This window comes from Chrysochloris asiatica, unplaced genomic scaffold (assembly GCF_000296735.1).
Source record: "Chrysochloris asiatica unplaced genomic scaffold, ChrAsi1.0 scaffold00194, whole genome shotgun sequence".
Classification (NCBI taxonomy): domain Eukaryota; kingdom Metazoa; phylum Chordata; class Mammalia; order Afrosoricida; family Chrysochloridae; genus Chrysochloris; species Chrysochloris asiatica.
The window spans coordinates 3,022,339-3,041,800 of NW_006408712.1; positions in this window are offsets into that span (position 1 = coordinate 3,022,339).

The window sequence follows — 19,462 nt, forward strand, 5'->3', positions numbered from 1 at the left end:
CCTGTGCCCACTTTTTAATTGTCGTTTTCTTGTAGAGGTGTTGTAGTTTCCTGTATATTTTAGATATGAGTCCCTTGTCTGACATGTCATTGCAAAAGATTTTTTCCCATTCTGTGGGTTCCCTTTTACCCTTCTGGTGAACTCTTTTGATGTACATAAGTTTTAAATTTTTAGTATATCCCACTCATCTATTTTATTTATTTTTGTTTGTGCGGTTTTCAAAGTGTTTTGTAGTCCATCTATTCCCAACATTACTGCCCTCACATTTGTCCCGAGTTTTTCATTGATGACCTTCATAATTCTGGGATTCACATTTAGGTCCTTAATCCATGTTGAGTTGGTTTTTGTATTAGGCGTGAGGTGCCCATGAACTTTTTGAAGCTCCCTCATATTTGATGAAAGAAATTTACAAAATATTGGTTTTCTTAGAATTGGTTTTCTCAGACGATCAAGGATTCTAATTATGAAAGTCAAAGAGAAACTTGAGTTTTCTACATAATAAAGATTTCTGTTCTTCCAAAAATCAGGACAATACCCAAACATTGAAACTACGAATTTAGGATAATCTGAAATGTGAGACTTTTAGAATTGACCATAGCCCTAATGTACCTGGATAAATCTCCACTGTGGAACTTGGCAGTGGTTCTCATTGTCATGGAAGAAGTAATCCTGAAGGACTGGCTCTGTTAGGAGACAGCTCCCTCTGTAGTATTCATCAGCTGTTTCTCCTCTGAGTAAAGATTTTCATGTTAGTCATTATTGTGGACTGAATTGTGTCCCCACCAAAAAGACATTTAAACATTCTACCCCATGGTGATTATGAGCGTGAACTTGTTTGGAGATAGGATCTTTAAAGATGTTATCATAAAGAGTTAATATGTGATCATATCCAACTTGAGTGTTGTCCTTATAAAAGAGAAGAGGCATAAAGAGACACACAGAGAGAAGACAGCCACTGATAATGGAGCTATGTCATAGCTACAAGTCAAGGAACACCGGCAGCTACCAGAAGCTGGGAGAAACAAGAAAGGATCTTCCTCTAGAGCCTTCAGGGACAATTAGCAAAGAAAAATATGACTATGTAGAGGAGATGAAATTCCCAAAGAAACCAGGAAAAATGAATTGCTATGGAAGCCAAGACCAAGTCACAAGAATACATAGACAAAGTGTTTATTGAAGTTAGTTGAAGAGTATGTGTTGCTTTATTATAGATTTTTTTTCTGCTTCTCAGCATATTTGAATTGTCCATATTGAAACACATTTACTAAAACTAGACAATATTGTTAAATGTGGCTGAAAAGTCAATAAAAATGGGCCAAATATTAAAAAAAAAAAAAAAAAAAAAAAAAACATTTTGCCAAAGAAGATACACGCCAAAGAAGCCAACTGTTATTGTGAAGTGCTGTTGAGTCAGGTCCAACTCATAATGACCCCAGACAGAGTTTCTGAGGAGTAGCTGGTAGGTTTGAAACACTGACCTTGTGGCTCAAACTGGCCTTGTGGTCCAGTGCTTACCCTATAGCACCACACCAGGACTCCATGAATAAGCACATGAAAAAATATTCAGCCTCTTAGTCATCATAGAAATACAAATTAATTGCCATAATAAAATACTATTTATAGAACCAGGAAAATTACTAAAATTAGAAAAGTTATATAGCAACTAGAGCTCTCATATACTGATTATGGAAATGATGCAACTACTTTGGAAAATAGTTAGGCAGCTTATTCAAAAGTTAATTAAATGTTATTGTTGTTAAGTGCTGTCGAGTCGGTTCTGATTCACAGTGACCCTGTACAGAATTTCTGAGGAGCAGCTAGTGGGTTTGAGCTGCCGACTTTGTGGTTCACAGTCCAGTGCTGATCCTTCAGTGCCACACAAGGAGTCCAAATACATACAAGGGGGCTTCAAAAAGTTCATGAAAATAGAATTAAAAAACAGTGCATCTCTCCACATCATCATCTCTGCCTCCATCTCTGGGTCCCACAATCCACTCAGGCTCTTCTCCCTTGATGGTCCTAGAGTCCTCTGTTCCTAGACTTTAAGATTAAGTACTCCTCGCTTTTTGTTACAAAACATCTACCTTTATAGTTGTAATAATCACAATTAGTCATGATAATAATTGCTCATTTTGAATAATCAGAATCTTATCCCCATCTCCTTTCACAAGACCCATCTAGACAAGATGAAAACTATTTAGTGAGGGTTCTACCTTCCTCTGAACACTCTGAAACTAAACTCCCTCTTAAAAACTTGTAAGTGTAATTATTGATTAATAAAGTATAAGGAAGCTTCAAAAAGTTAGCCAATATCTAAGTTGCCCCTCCCGTGGTAGCGTAGTGGTTACGAATCGGGCTGCAAACCACAAGGTCAGCAGCTCGAAATTACCAGCTGTTCCACAGGAGAAAGATGAAGTGTTCTGCTCCTGTAAAGATTTACAGCCTCGGAAACCCTGTACAGGGTCGCTATGAGTCAGAGCCAACTTCATGGCATACAGCCACCACCACCATCAGCCCTGTGTACAGAGGGGATAGGATTGATCCTTGATGTGAAGATTCCTTTCCTCTCAGTTGGTATTTTGAGCTATTACATCTGTAAGTGTAGGACTCCAGATTCATGAAAAGACAAAGGTTGTGTGCTGGCAGCCAGGAGGCAGGCTTGCAGAATGTGCCCTTTGGTTATTTAAATGATTATATATTCCTGAGTGTTTTTGTATACATTAAAAAAAAAAAAATCAAAACAGAAGGAATAGAAGCAAATACTGTTGAATGATGATGCATGCAATGTAATCATTGCAATGAAACAAAATACCATAGGTTGAGTGTAAAACCGCTGTTCTCCCATGTAAACTATCGCTTGATTCACAATAAAAACCTAAAAAAAAGAAGTAATGTAAAATTCCCATTAACTTTTTTGAGCTCCCTTACACTTTATCAATAAATAATTATACTACTACATTATCTTAAGAAGCTCTGGTAGCGTAGTGGTTACGAATCGGGCTGCGAACCTTAAGGTCAGCAGTTCGAAACTACCAGCCGCTCCACGGAAGAAAGATGAGGCTTTCTACTCCCGTAAAGATTTACACCCTCGGAAACCCTGTACAGGGTCGCTATGGGTCGGAACCGACTCGACGGCACTTAACAACAACAACATTATCTTACTTAATAAAAATGGAAAGATAGGTCTGCATAAATATTTGCATATGAATACTCATAGTACTTTTACTCTTAATAGCCAAAAGTTAGTAACAACCCAAATGTCCATTCAGGAGTGAATGAATAAACAAATTGTGATATATCTATACAGAGGAATGAGACTCAGCATTCAAAGGAGTGAAGTATTGATACATGCAACAACATGGATATATCTCAAAAACATTATGCTAAGCAAAACATATATATGTTGTTGTTGTTAAGTGATTGAGTCAGTTCCGACTCATAACAACCCTGTATAGGGTTTCCAAGAAGTGACCAGTGAGTTTGAACCGCCAACCTTGTAGTTCAAACCAAACTGTGGTCCAGTGCTTATCCTATAGCACCACATTAGGACTCCATATATGTATATATAAAGCAAGAAACATAAGAGAATTCAGAATATATGATGCCAAGAAGACAATAAAAGACCAACAACTGTATATGGCTCATAGGATCGTCTGAAATTCTTAAGTTAGCATTCAAGGCTTTCCTCACTGTAGTCAGTTATTTTCTGATCCTTCTTTGGCTACTTGTTCACTAACTGTGGATCTGCTTAAGGATTTTTCTTCCAGCCTAAGTATCAGTGCCTGGCCCATATAGACACAGAGGTGCTCACCGTCTGGTGAGAGAGAACAATAAGGTCATTGTTGTTGTTGTTAGGTGCCATTGAGTCAGTACCAACTCATAGCGACCCTATGCACAACATAATGAAACACTGCCCAATCCTGGGACAACCTCACTGTCGTTGCCACACTTGAGCCCATTAATGCTGCCACTTTGTCAATCCATCTCGCTGGGGGTCTTCCTCTTTTTCTCTGACCCTCCACCTTACCAAACATGATATCCTTCTCCAGAGACTGGTCCCTCCTGACAATATGTCCAAAGTATGAGAGATGAAGTTTGGCCATCCTGGCCTCCAAGGAGCACTCTGGCTGCACTTCATCCAGCACAGATCTCTTGGTTCTTTTGGCAGTCCCACAGTATTATCAATATTCTCCTCCAACACCATAACTCAAAAGCATCAATTCTTTTATGGTCTTCCTTATTCACTGTCCAGCTTTGGCATGCATCTGAGGTTATTGAAAATAACATGGCTTGGGTCAGGCATACCTTAGTCTTCAAGCCGACAGCATTGAACTTCAACACTTTATAAAGGTCTTGTGCAGCAGATTTGCCCAATGCAATACATCATTTGATTTCTTTACTGTTTGTTCCAACAGAGGCTAATAAATGCCATGACAGGGTTACCAAGGACTGTAGGAGCTCACTCCTTGTTAGGTGACTTTGAGTCCTTTGTAGAAGCCCAGAGGAGGGAGTAACTGACTGTATCCAAGAGAGAAGGAAACCTGCACAAAACTTCAATGAAGAGGGTATATTGTTGTTACTAAGTGCCGTTGAGTCTGTTCTGACCCATGATAACCCTGTATAAGGTTTCCACAGAGAGGCTGGTGAGCTTGAGCCACTGACCTTGTGGTTCCAACTGACCTTGCAGTCCAGCACATTGACCCACAGCGCCACACCAGGACTTCATTTGTTGTTGCTGTTAAGTGCCGTGGAGTCAATTCTTAACCATAGTGATCCTATCGGGTTTCTAAGGAGCAGCTTGAACCACTGACCTTGCAGTTTAAACAACTTTGCAGTCTGATGCAATTAGCCCACAGCACCACACCAGGACTCCAGGATTTCATAGGGTCTTTTAAAAATGTATTTAATTTTTTGTTGTTGAGAATGTAGACAGCAAAACATACACCAAGTACAATTCCATGGCATTGATTACATTGTTCAAGTTGTACAACCATTCTCTTCTTCCTTTTCTAAGTGGTGGTTGTGGTGGTGGTTGTGTGCCTGGAGTCGGTCCTGATTCGTAACAACTAAACTACCAAGAGCTTCTTTTCTAAGTTCTGCTCCCCATTAATATAATTTTACTGTCCTAACCGTCTGGAGTCCTGGTGTGGCTCTATGGGTTATTGCATTGAACTGTAAACTCTATTTGAACCATAAATTTTCTATCTAGGTATAAGGTGGCTCTAGAGCAGGGGTGGGGAACCTTTATTCTGCCAAAATTTATAGAATCATTCATGGACCAAACAAAATTATCAACTTAAAAATTAGCTTGCTATATGGTCACACATTTATTCAACTCACCCTTAATGTGGTAGAATCCTGGTGTGGTGCTGTGGGTTAATGTGTCAGACTGCAAAGCTGTTTGAACTGCAAGGTTGGCTGTTCAAACTCACCAGCCACTCCTCAGAAACTCTACACAGGGTTGCTATGAGTCGGAACTGACTCTACAGTACTTAACAACAACAATGTGATGGCTGTCTTGGCAGGGCCAGACCAAATGATTTCTCAGGCCTTGTAAGGCCCATGGCCGATGATCCCCCTGCAGAGGAAAAACACTGGATTGTGAACCACAAAGTCAGTGGCCAGAGCCCAGCTGCTCTGCGGAAGAAAGATCAGACTTTCTGCTCCCGCAAAACTTTACAGCCTTGGAAACCCTGTGAAGTGTCACTATGAGTCTGAATCTATTGGAGAGCGCTTAACACCAACAGCATAACAGCTGAAAACAGATCAATGGTTTGCATGGGTAGAGGATTGGGAGGATAGTATTAGAAACACATACAAGATAACTTGGGGAGGTGAAGGAAATGTACATGTTGTCTGTGCTGGTGGTTATAGAGGTGAATATATTTACTGAGTGGTACACTGAGCCTTTCTCCTCCCGTAAAGATTTACAGCCTCGGAAACCCTGTGCAAGGTCACTATGAGTCAGAATTGACCCCACAGCACACCACCACCACTACCACACTGATAGAAAAAACAAAATGAACCTATTGCTGCTGAATTGATTTCAACCCATGGCTCCCCAATGTGTTATAGAGTATGAGGGGTATTCAGGGAGTTTGTGGGGGAAAAAACCATTTTCTTTTCATTCAGTTTTTTCATGGACCTTTTGAAGTCCCTTGATGGGATTGTTTTACTGGGCCTGGTGGTGAGGGGCAAGAAAGCTATAATCGTTAAGGAAGCAGATTGTCAGGATTTTCTTTCATAGAAAAGCTGTGTAGGTTCGAACAGCCAATCTTTTAAGTTAACAGATGATCATAAGCCATTTGCATCTGACATACCTACATTATAGTTCTGTAAGGCTGCAAAAGAACATGGCATAGGAATTGGAGAAACAACCTATGATATGCAGATGACATAACCTTGCTAGCTAATAGCTAAGAAGACTTGAATCACTTACTAATAAAGATTAAAGATGGATTACATCTCAACAAAATTCTTCACAAATGGACCAATAAGCAATAAACAGAAAAAAAAGATTGAAGTTGTCAAGGATTTCATTTTACTTGGATCCACAATCAACGCCCATGAAAGCAGAAGTCAAGAAATCAAATGATGTATTACTTTGGGCAGATCTTAGTTAAAGTGTTAAAAACAAAGATGTCACTCTGAGGATGAAGGTGCATCTGACCTACCTTTGTATTTTCAGTTGCCTCATATGTATGCAAAAGTTGGGCAATGGAAAAGGAAGATTAAAGAAGAATTGGGCTCTTTGAATTATGATATTGGTAAAGAATACTGAATATAGCATGCATTGCCTGAAGAACAAACAAATCTGTCTTAGAAGTATAGCAGCCAGAGTGGTCCCTAGGAGTGAGGATGGTGAGCTTGTCTCATGTAACTTGAACAGGAGAGACAATCTCTGTAGCAGGACATCATCATGCTTGATTAATTAGTAGTTGTTGTAGTTGCCAAGTGCCACCGAGTCAGTTCAGACCCATGGCAACAGTCTACAGGGTTTTAATGGAGTGGCTGGTGGATTTGAACTGCTGGCATGTGGTTAGCAATCCAGTTCTTATTCTACAGTGTCACACCAGGACTCCTGATAAAGTAGAGGATCAGCAAAAAACAAGGAAGTCCTTTGACAAGATGAACATTGATTGCAACATTGTGCTCAAGCATAAAGTCACTTTGAGTGGGAACCAGTCAACAGCTACTAACAACAAGATAGATTTTTGAAACGCTGTTATTAAGAGAAGACATGCATATATGCACTAAAGTAGAAGAAACAGTCAAAGTATTTACACTATGTACAATTTGAGTTAAAGTGCTTTTAGCTTGGTAACAAGTACAGAGCTGAAATCACATAGGAATACATAAACGAAAAGAAGTTTTGCCTACATATTCTTTGAACAGTCATGACATTTGTCTCAGAGAATATGAATTTCAGGAAATATGTACATATTTATGTCTTTTATCTTTCAGAAGAAAGTGTATAGCTCTAAAAATAAGGCCTGGTGTCATTTTATTTAAACTTATGAAGATGTTCAGGTCAAGAAACTTAAGTGCAAAACATTAAGTATGTCTTAACCTCAACCAAAGTGGGAAACAAATAAAAGCCATAAGGCCAACTGTTTTGACATAAATTTTCAGTCTAAAGGGATGTGATCTGATGGATTAGTCTCCCAGAGATGTCAAATTCACAGACATACACTGTGTATATTGTAGACACAGGTCCCAATTTTGGCCCCATATACTCTTTTCCTTTCCCAAAAACACACCTTGAGTACCAGTCTCATATTTATTCAATAGATGATACCTCGACACTCCTCACAGGTGAGCTAATCCAAGACAGACAGCATGATTTAGACACCTTGAGAGTATCCTAGGCCTCCTAGCACTGTATTTGGTATGTGGGAGACTTCATGCTCTGAAATAAATGAGTCTTATCCTCATTCCTGGAGTCCTGGTGTGGCGCTGTGGGCTAATGCATCAGACTGCAAAGTCGTTTGAACTGCAAGGTTGGTGGTTCAAGCTCACCAGCTGCTCCTTGGAAACCCTCTACAGGATCACTATGGGTCAGAAACAACTTGATGGCACTTAACAACAACAATATCTTCATTGCTAATGCTGTTTCCTATTTTTCTCCAATTCACTGAGATAAATTTATGAAAGAGCAGAAGTGATGTGTCTGTATCATAAATCCTCAGTATTGGATGAATCATAATTTTGGTGACATCACATTTAAATCTGTTCAGTTCTGTAGACCTCTCTCTGAGCAGTGCTGAGAACACACTCAATGCAGGGCTGGAAACAAAGATGTAGAATGAAAACCTTTCAACATAGTGTGACATCAGGATTAAAGGTAATTTCAATGACTCATCTGTGTAAATATAAATCAAAAGATGAAATTCTTAATTTAGTTGTTCCTTAGGAATGTTTTTAGCAGAACTTAAAAACTGACTTATTTACATCACATACTGATGTATCCAAGACCGCTCATCAAATCATAAATGGATTCTTATATCGAATGCCTGATTTCCAAATACCACAAAACGAATCTGATCTTAATCTCAAATGTTTTCAGTTTATAAATGACAAGCAAATAACATTTTAGTTGCATATCTTATGTGTGGAATTTTTATATGAATACATAAATCCAAAGAACAGAGACAAAAGTAAAATTTAAATGGGCAATTTACATTTAGCCTTTGCAAATGGGCTTTAGATGTTTCAATTAGCTTTGTGTAGTTCAGGCTTCAGTCAACCATCTGGTGGTGGTGATGGTGGTGGTGGTGGTGGTGTACCATTGAGTGGGTTCTGACTCATGTCCACCAGATAGCTGTTATAAAACCTTGAAGCCCCACATGGCTGGAACACTGGCACTATAATGAGATGCCTGTTCCCCCTTCTCCTCTTTTAGAAAGTGCCCTAGGAAACAAAACATGAATTTAAAATCCAGTCACATGTACTTGCATCTCAGCATCATCCTAAAATCATGGGTTTGACAAATTTTCACTAATGCCTCCTTTTGGGGCTGTAAATAGGGAATGCAGCACGTCTCTCTAAATTGAAAGCGCTTTTATGCTGGAAGTTTCTCCAGCAACTACAGCAAATTAGATTTCACCTGGAGGCTTTAGACCAAAAAGAAATACTGTTGTGAGTGAGGTTTAAATATAATAGAAATTGAAAATGTAACACATGATTACTTCAGCAGCATGTGTGCTCAAATGGGGACAATATGGGAAGATGAGCATGGCACCTGTGCAAAGATGGTGTGCAAATTCTTATATGCTTCACTTTTTACCAAGAATGGAAGTTATATATGTGATCTGCATAGGATAAAAGCTAAAGGAAAGCACAGCATAATGTAAGCAGTAATTTTCTCTGGGAGTTAATACTTTGATCTTCAATTTTTAAGGCTCTGTTTTCTTTAATTTTCAACAATAGAAACCTATACATTCATAATCAGAGAAAATAAGCATTTAAACATGAAACCACATGTAAGAAGTGTGTGTGTGTGTGTGTGTTGGAGATTTCATACGTGTGTGTGTTGTTGTTATTGTTAAATGCCATCTAGTTGGTTCTGACTCATAGCAACCCTATATAGGGTTTCCAAGGCTGTAAATCTTGTTATTCCCCTATATGCTATTCACTGTTTGACTGAAAATTAGACCATGAGGGTAAATTCTTTTCCAGAACTCAAGAATGGTTGAAGGCCATAATCGGGGATTCCTCCTGTCCCTTTCTCACCACTAAGCCCTGTCTCTGTTATCATTTTGAGTTTTGTTCCACATTGTCTCCCACTCTACCCAGGATTTTCTAATGTGATCCCTTTCAGAGCAGTTGGTAGTGATAGCCAGGCACCATCTAGGTCTTCTAGTGTCAGAGTCATGGTGACTGATGTTCATCTGATCCATTGGTGCACTGAACTAGATGATTCCAAGCCTATTCAATTTTCACCACTCTTCTTTCATCCACACATGGAGAGACCAATAGTTGCACCTTAGGTAACTCTTCATGAGATTTTGAAATCCCAACCACAAGTCACCAAAGTAGGATGCAGAGCATTGTCTCTGTGGATTGTTATGCATGGTGTTCCCTGAGACTATGGGTCTGGCCCTAGGCCTAGTAACTCACTGCCTTAAGATGTTTGATAATATCTAAGAAGTTTTCATCATTTTGTCTCTGTATGTTCTACGACATTCATAGTATGTATGTAACAAAAGTAAATACCCATGTGTAAATATCCTCTTTTAGACCCTTATGTATTTGTGGGTATACTCCCACTCTCCCTCCCATACCCATTCAGCCTGTGTATCTGTCAATGTATCTGTCACAGAACACTCTTGATCCAGGGTTGTGTATATAACACTATTTGCCTCTATCACCTTTAACCCTTGCATATCCCTTTGTGTCTTCATCTGTCTTTATCATTCTTCTGCCAACCTTCCTCTTCTTGTAAATTGCCTTCCCCATCACCCAAGTTACCTTGTGTCTACTCTCTGTGGCACTATAGGATAAGCACCAGACTGAAAACCACAAAGTCAGTGGTTAAAACCCACCAACTGCACATCAGACACCCTACAGAAGGTCACTATGAGTCAGAACCAGCTCAACAGCACTTAAAAACCACAACAATGATATATATATGTATCGGATCATATCTGCAAGTAGAAAGAAATTTACTTCTTCTTTGCTGAATTGGTTGCCTTTAATATCCCTTTCTTGCTTTATAACTCTGACTAAGACTTCCAATACAATATGGAGTAGGAATGGTGATGAAAAGCATCCTTGTATAGGGTTTCTGAGGAGCAGCTGGTGAGCTTCAAGTACCGACTTTGAGGTACAAACCAACTTTGCAGTCCCATGCATTAACCTTCAGCACCATACTAGGAGTCCATATATTTAAATTCATCGAGGCTTGTTTTGTGGTCTAGAATATGGTCTATTCTAGATATATGCATGTTATATGTTCACTGAAAAGAAGGTGTTGTGCTATTGTTGGGTTGAGTACTCTAAGTCTATAAAGTCAAATTAGTTGATCATATTGTTTAGTTCTTCTGTTTCTTTGTTCAGTTTCTTTCTAGTTGTTCCGTCCTTCATTGCACATAGTATATTAATATCGCCTACTGTTATTATAGATTACATATTTCTTTCTTCAATTCTATTAGATTTATATTTATGTATTTCAATGTTCTTTCACAGGCAACATAGATATTTACTATGGTTATGTCTTCTTGTTTAATTGACCCTTTAACCATGAGATATTGTCCTTCATTGTCTCCTTTGATGATTTTTACCTTAAAGTCTGTTTATCAGAATAAATTAATACTGCCACTCTTGTTTTTTATTGCTGTTAGCTCGATCTACTTTTATCCATCCTTTGACTTTTAATCTGGTTTTGTAAGGTGTGTCTCTTGTAAACAGCATTTTAAAGGATCCTATTTTCTTATCCATTCTGCTACTCTCTGTCTCTTGACTAGCACATTTAATCCATTAATATTCAGTGTAATCATTGATAGATAGGAATTGATTGCAGGCATTTTGCTGCGGGGTTTTCTTTGTGTGTGTATGTGATGCTGGTTGTGTTGTTCCTGGTTATTTTCTGTGATGGGTTCATTTTATTTGTGTGTTTTCTTGTCAATGTATTCATTGAAACTGTTTTACTGTTTGCTAAATCTTTATGGTTTTCCTTTTTCTTAATTTGATGTGAAGATATATTTATTTCTTTGAGGTTACCCTTTAATTTATTAATTTATTCCCCAGTTTAAAACAGTCTGCTTTATCTTGAAATCTATTGACTTCCTTGACATTTGGAAGTTCTAGAACCATACTTTTCCCTCTTTACACTTTATTCTTTATAAAGAATATACTGTATACTATATATACTATATATAAAGTCTCTCCGGTTCCCTATTTTCTGTCTCGTAGGTTTGTTTTACTTTGGATACTTCTGAATCTGGGTTGAGTTCTTGGTGGTGTTGCCATGTATGTTAGTCTCTGTTTGTTGTCTTCCATTGTTGGCTCTCAGTCCACAGGACTCCCTTTAATATGTTTTGTAAAGTTTGTCTGGTTATTGCAAATTCCTTTCATTTCTTTTTATCTGGAAATGTTCTAATCCCCTGTCATATTTGAGGGATAGTTTTGCTGGGTATATGACTCTTGGTTGGCAATTTTTTTCTTTCAGTTTTGTATGTATCTCCATTGCCTTGTTGCCTGTATGATTTCTGCTGAGAAATCAGAGATTTACCCTATTGGTTCTCCTATTCAGGTAACTTTTCATTTTTCACAAGCTGCTTTCAAGATTCTTTCTTGTCTTTAGTTTTAAAGAGTTTGATTATCATATGTCTTGGTGATTTTCTTTTGGGGCCTATATAGTTTGTGGTTCATTCAGCTTCTTGAATGTTTATCATCTCATCTTTCAAGTCTCTTTCTGTGCTCTTCTTTCTCTCTTTTTGTTCTGGAATTCTGATTACCTGTGAGTTATTCCTATTCATGGTCCCACATAAATCTTAGGCTTTCTTCAGATTTTTCTCTTTCTTTTTTCTGATTGTTCTTCTGGCTTACTACTATTGAGATATTTATCTTCAAGCCTACTATTTCAGTACTCCTTTGATTCAAATCTACTACTTTACATTTTTAATGTATTGTCAGTTTCTGAAATCTTAGTAGTAATCTTCTGGATTTCTCTTTGTGGGTTTTGTATTGTCTGTAATCCTTTATCTATTTTGTTTGTTTGTTCCTTTCATGTTTTCCTGAATTCTTTCTTCTTATCCTCAACCTTCTGTAAATCATTTGGAGGTACCTAATATTGTTCTTCTGAATTCTTTTTCAGGTAGTTCAATGCTTTTTTTTCCTAAAAAATGTTTTCTAGCTCTACTCTTGGACACTTGTTTGAGCCACTCTGTCTTGTTTCATTCTTGTGAACAGAAATTGTTACTTTTGAGACATTGTGGTATTAGACTTGTAGTAAAGAGATGATTATATGTTGGTGTATTCTTAGGCGCTCACCAATTGCATCCTGGTGGTTGTGATTAGGGGATGGAGGCATATGTACTGTTCTCTGTTCACCATTCTTGTCACTTCATTTAGTATAGGTTTGGTTGATGTTGGTTGTTGTTGTTGATCAAGTATAATAGCTGGTATTAGCTCTTGCCCAGTTGGTTGGGTTGTAAAGGGTATGGTTGCAGCTGGACTATATGTTCCTTCAGGTGAGGCAGAAGAAAAAGCACACACACAAGAGATAAGGAAAACAGACAAATTAACAACAGTAAAAAAAAAAAAAAATAGTAAAAAAAAGGCAAGTGCTAGAAAAAGAATATGAACATGCCCCCACAAAAAAAAATTTAAACTACAAAAGAAAAACAAGAGAGAAAAGACACAATTAGGAAGAAGGATGAGTAAAATGGGAAAAGATCAGAGATTAGTAAAGAAAAACCAAGAGGGGGCGGAAAAAGGAGCAGCAACAATTGGAAAAGAGCAAAAAAATAGAAAAAGAATAAAAGTAGAGATAGAAAGAATAAAAAGCAAGAATAGCTAAAGAGAGGGATACAGGGAGGAAAGAATAAACTAACAAAACAATGAAAGGAAAAATCAAGAACAATTTCCAGACCCAGAGAAGGTAAAATTCTGGGTTCTTAGCCTACCAGTCAAGAATCTTACAAGATGGGCAGGCAAGGGTTGAGAAAGTGGTGCTCTGGCCCTAGATGGAGTTCCTACAGGGCTAGATGTTGTCTGTTCTGGGCTCAGAATCCAGAAGTAGTTCATGCAGACCCCAAATCAGCTGGGCACCACGGTATTTCTGTCCCAGATGGCAGCTGAAGGCTAGAGGTCCAGCTAGCCCAGGGAAGGCCAAAATAGTGCTATAGGGCACACCTGATTTTCGGGGCCAGGGTTGGTGTTGCTAACTCACCACTGAATTCCACGTGACTCCAACCACCCGGAGAGGAGGAGCTTCATTGAAGTGTACTTGGGTGTGAGCTGGCCATGCCTCTGGTCACCAAGGTTATGTGGAGTACAAGAAAAAATGTCATATATTTCTCTCTGCCAATAAGTACTATGCCTCTGTGCCACCTACTGCCCTACTGCCTTCAAAACCACCCACGGAAGTTCAAGATGGCCATGCTGGGGTTAATGCGGATAACTTCCCATTCACTTGGATGGGGCTAACAATTGTGGTGCTCACTTCTGTGCAACTCCAACCACTAGAAGAACAGAAGCCTCTCTGGAGGTGTATGTGGGTGGGGTTGGCCATGCCTCTGGTCACCAGAGAAATGTGGGGATCACAATAAAAAATCACACCTTTATCTCCGGGAGTCACTAATATGTTTCTGCAATGCCGATATGCTATCTTGTTTCTGAGGCCATTCACAAAAGTTTAAGATGACTGTGCCATGTCAGGTCAGCTGGCACAGGTCACCAGTCTGTTTCCTTTCCCCCCCACATATGTTTAGCTTTCTCTCTTAGTAAGCATTCAATCCACTTGTCTATACCTTCATCTGAAACTTAGGGTTCCAAGACAATCATCGGCATCTGTTTCATTTGGTTTTTCTTATCTTTACTGTAGATGGTCTGCATAGCTTTACTGCCTAGTTTGCCATCCTCTGAAGACATTTTTAAAGGGTTCAAGCTGTCTTTTGGAATTTTCTGTTTAACTCATTTACTTCATCATTTCTGCTAGTTTCTTTAGCTTCTCTATGTTCAAGAGCAGGTTTCAGTCTCTTTTGACATCCGTTTTTGTCACAAACAGCAATGTACTTCAAGATAGTTTCTCGAAATGCTCGTTTTGGTGATGAATGGAATATCATTTCTCTTCTGTTTGTTATTCCCAACATAGTAAACTATATGAATGTCAGATTCAAAATGGCGAATACCAGTCCATTTCAGATCACCAATACCTAGGATAGAGTTCTGCTGTGATGTTGTGGGTTAATGTGCTGGGCTGCAAAGTCAGTTTGAACCTCAAGGTCAGTGGTTGAAGCTCACCAGCCACTCCTCAGAAGCCCTGTTGCTATGGGTCAGAGCCGATTTAATGGCACTTAACAACACCAACAATACCTAGGGTACCAATTTTTATGCCTTCCATTTAATTTTTTTGACTTCCAATATTCCATATTTATATTTTGTAAATTCCACATTCCAACAATTAATGGATATTTGCAGCTGTTTCTTCGCATTTTGCTTTGTAGCCCATCAGCAAATGAAGATCCTGAAAGCTTTGCTCCATCCACATCATTAAGGTCAACGTTACTTTAAGGAGGCAGCGTTTCCTTAGTCATATTCTGAGTACTTTCCAACCTGAGAGTATCAGCTTCCGGCACTATATCAGACAACATTCCACTTATATTCTTAAGGTTCTCAGTGACTAACCTTTCAGAAGTGGTTCACATCTCCTTCTTCCTACTCTGTCCTTATCTGGAGACTCTGCTGAAATCTGTTCACTATGAAGATCCTGCTGGTATTTAAAATACAGATGGCATAGCTTCCAGCATCACAGCAATGCATAAGCCACTACAGTATCACAAACTGATAGACAAGTGGTGGTTTGGGAAGATACAGATGAGTAAAACACAAGTGCAGTATGTTATATCTGCCTTGATGTGGGTGAGCTCAAAGTCCTCAGCAAGCCACAGGAGAAGTCAGGAAGAGCTAAGGAAGTGATATCTCTGCTGGGACCTGAAGAACAAGAGCAGTCAGCTGTATTTTTTGTACATATACATGTTCTTGTTGCTTAAGTCCATTGAGTCAATTCCAACTCAGCAACCCTGTATAGGTTTCCGAGGAGCAGCGGATGGGTTTAAACCACCAAACTTGTGATTAACACCCCAGTATTTTTATCCTATAGCAACACAGCAGGACTCTAAACCATGCGTTGTTGATAAGTGCCATCAAGTCGGTTCTGACTCATAGAAACCCTGTACATCAACCAAGTACCATGCAGTTCGCTTATCCTACAGGGCCACACTAGGAGTCCAAACCATGAGTAGTGGTGTTAGTAGTGGTAGTGTGCCATGGAGTCGGTTCTGACTCTCAGTGACCCTGTACAGGGTTTCTGAGGCTGTAAATCTTTACAGGAGCAGAAAGCCTCATCTTTCTCTTGTGGAACAGCTGGTAGTTTTGAACTACTGACCTTAAGGTTAGCCCGACTCATAACCACTATGCTACCAGAACTCCTTAAACCATGAGTTGTTGTTGTTGTTGTTGTTGTTGTCAAGTGCCATCGAGTCGATTCTGACCCATAGCGACCCTGTATAGGGTTTCCATGGTGACCTTGAACCACCAACCTTGCAGTTCAAATGGCTTTGCAATGTGGCGCATTAATTCACAGCGCCACACCAGAACTCCAAACCATGAGTAGTAAACAATAGCTTGATTTTACCTCCTTAACCAGTTTTCTCTCAGTGTTTTTCCTCGCTGTTTATAGGGACTATACGTTACAGTCTGAATTTTACAGCTAAATATCTTTTATAATCTAGAGAGACTTAAGGCTTTGGTGATCCCGTGGTAGAATTCTTGCCTTCCGTGCCAGAGACCAGGGTTCGATTCCTGGACAGTGCACATATGTGCAGTCACCATTTGTCAGTGGAAGCTTGTATACTGTTATGAAACCAAAAAGAACTTACAAACCGAAATGGGATAGGGAGAAAGACTTGGTGATCTGCTTCCAAAAATCTGCCAGTGAACACCTTATGTATCACAATGATTCAGTACGTAAGTGATCACAGGATGATCTGGGATGGGGCAGCATTTTACTTCATTTTACAGCAGATCCCCAAGGGTCAGGAGTCAGGAGCCTATTTAACATCTCTGGGATGCACTGGACAGTATAGGATTTTCCATTTTAACACTAATTTCTTTTAGAAGGTGGAGCAGAATCATTGCCCCTACCTTTATCTCCTTTTTCTTATCATCTCTACGAGCCAGCACCTGATTTTTTTGTTTGTTTTTGTTTAAAGTCTTTCTCTGCTCTCATTGTCCACTTTACCACCCACTTCAGAGGCAAGAGGAGTCCGTGAGTAGTTCAAATGTTAAGTGCTCAACTGTCTGCTGAGAGATTGGTAGTTCAAACCTACCGAGAGGCACCTTGGAGGACAGATCACCTGGTGATCTGCTTCTGAAAGGTTTCATCCTTGAAAACCACATGGGGCAGTTCTACTCTGCACACATGGGGTTGCCATGAGTTAGAATCCGCTCAACAGCAAGTAGCAACACTGTTATTGTTGCTAAGTGTCATTGAGTCACTTCTGACTCACAGCAACCCTGTATAGTGTTTCCAAGGAACGACTGGTGAGTCTGAACCACCAACCTTGCAGTTCAAACTGACCTTGCGGATCAGTGCTTATCCTACACCAGGACACTATATCTATAGGCAAGAAATGCCAGGGAATTAAAGTTCCCCACGAGCAGCCCCAAGTCGGTAACTGACCAGAATTGGAATATAAACATACAATTCCTTTGACCCTTGGACAGGCTGAGTAGGAAATGTATGTTTCCCTAGTTGTAAACAGTAACTGCCTTTCCTTCCCTGTCTTATTTTCCGCAATTACCTAGTGGTCCTTTCTTCTCTTTCCAGATAAATCTCTAGCCTCAAATCCCATCTCAGTATCTGCTTCTGAAGAAACCAAAATTAAACACGAGGACAAAGTACATTTACAAACAGAGAAACACCACTTCCTGTATTGTCCCTATACTTAAATGTCCTCCCTTTCTGCTTCCAGGCATGACTCTCTCTCAGAGCTCAGTACCCTGTGTGCTAGCAGCTCTGCTGCTCTCATTGAATGGTAAGGGCTTTGAGGGGCTGGATTGTGTCTATTGTCTCTTTATCCCCAGGATGCTTGCTAAGGACTCTGCAAGGCTCCTCCAAGGAAAATGCCTGTGTTCTTACCAGAACACAGATATTTTATTAAATATCTGGTAAGAATGAAGGGGTAGATGAATACAGAGAATGCTGTACTGAAAGAGAGGGGTTGAAGCAACCCTAATCACTTATCCACAGTGAAGTTGACTCCCTACCCATGGTAAAGCATATGCATTATAGTGTTCAACTTGTGTGTCTCTATTGTTGTTAGGTGCCATTGAGTTTGTGCCGACCCATAGTGACCTTATGCACAGCAGAACAAAACATTGCCCAATCCCGGGCCAACCTCACTACTCTTGTCATGCTTGAGCTCATCGATGCTGCCACTTGGCCAATCCATCTCATTGGGTCTTCCTCTTTTTCTCTGACCCTCCACCTTACCAAACATGATATCCTTCTTCAGCAACTGGTCCCTCCTGACAATATGTCTGAAGTATGAGAGACGAAGTTTGGCCATCTTGGCCTCCTAGGAGCACTCTGGCTGCACTTCTTCCAAAACAGATCTGTTGGTTCTTTTGGCAGCCCATGGCACTTTCAATATTCTCCTCCAACACCATACATAACTCAAAGGCATCAATTATTCTATGGTCTTCCTTATTCACTGTCTAGCTTTTGTATGCATATGAGGTTATTTAAAATAGTGTGTCTCTATTAGTGAAGATTAAATAACATTTGCTATGATTTACAGCCAGAAAAATGCCTTACAACTTCAGAAAGACTCTATACAATTAAAATAGTAGCCATTGTTCCATCATTTGAATAATCTCATTGGCAAAAACTATGTATTAATCATAACAGCCGAGTCTTTTTATATTCACGGAACATCTTTCATCTGAGAACATCACCGTGGTTTATAAACATTAACTCAACATTTTCCTCTTAACAACATCCAGGCTTGTCCTTTACATGAATTAATAAACTGAGGCCTGAAAGGAAGAAGCTGGGACTAAACAGCTTGTTGCAAAACATCCAGAGTCAGGGGAAGGCCCCAGTGCCCATTAGGTGACTTAGTCATAGACCTATGTAAATATTTGGGTAGATGGGACAAATAGATCTGATAAACAGACCACAGGAAAATAGTGCTCCCTTCTTTCCCTGATCCTCATAGAAGGAATCTGTAATTCCCAATGGGGACTCTGGAAAAACTTCAACTGAATACCCTGTTTCATGAATTATGAAAGCCCCTACAAAATATTTAATAGTTGCTTTGTGCTGGGCAGCTTCTTTTTGTGCATGCCTAAGAAACATACTCAGGTGGCCCTATATTTTTTGTGCTCATGACAATAAAAATAGCTATACCTTCCAGTTAGATAAAGAGAGAAGACTGGTACATGCTATAGAAGATAGATGGGTGAGGAAAACATTAAAACAATTTCCTCGCAGGAAACTGTCCCTCTGTTTCAGCATCTGCTGTGCAAACGTAAGAAGAGAAGTTGAGCAAGGCTTGAGCCAGGTGGGTTACCAGTTCCTCCTGCTCGCACCCTGGTAGTTGGTGGGTACATTTCTATGTGGCCACTGGGCTAGCCAGCTGTGGGTTGTGAGTGATTTCACAGCTCACAGACACCAGTGAAACTCTCCCCAGTTAGTCCCTAGAGCACATCAGTCACTAACATCCTGGTTTTG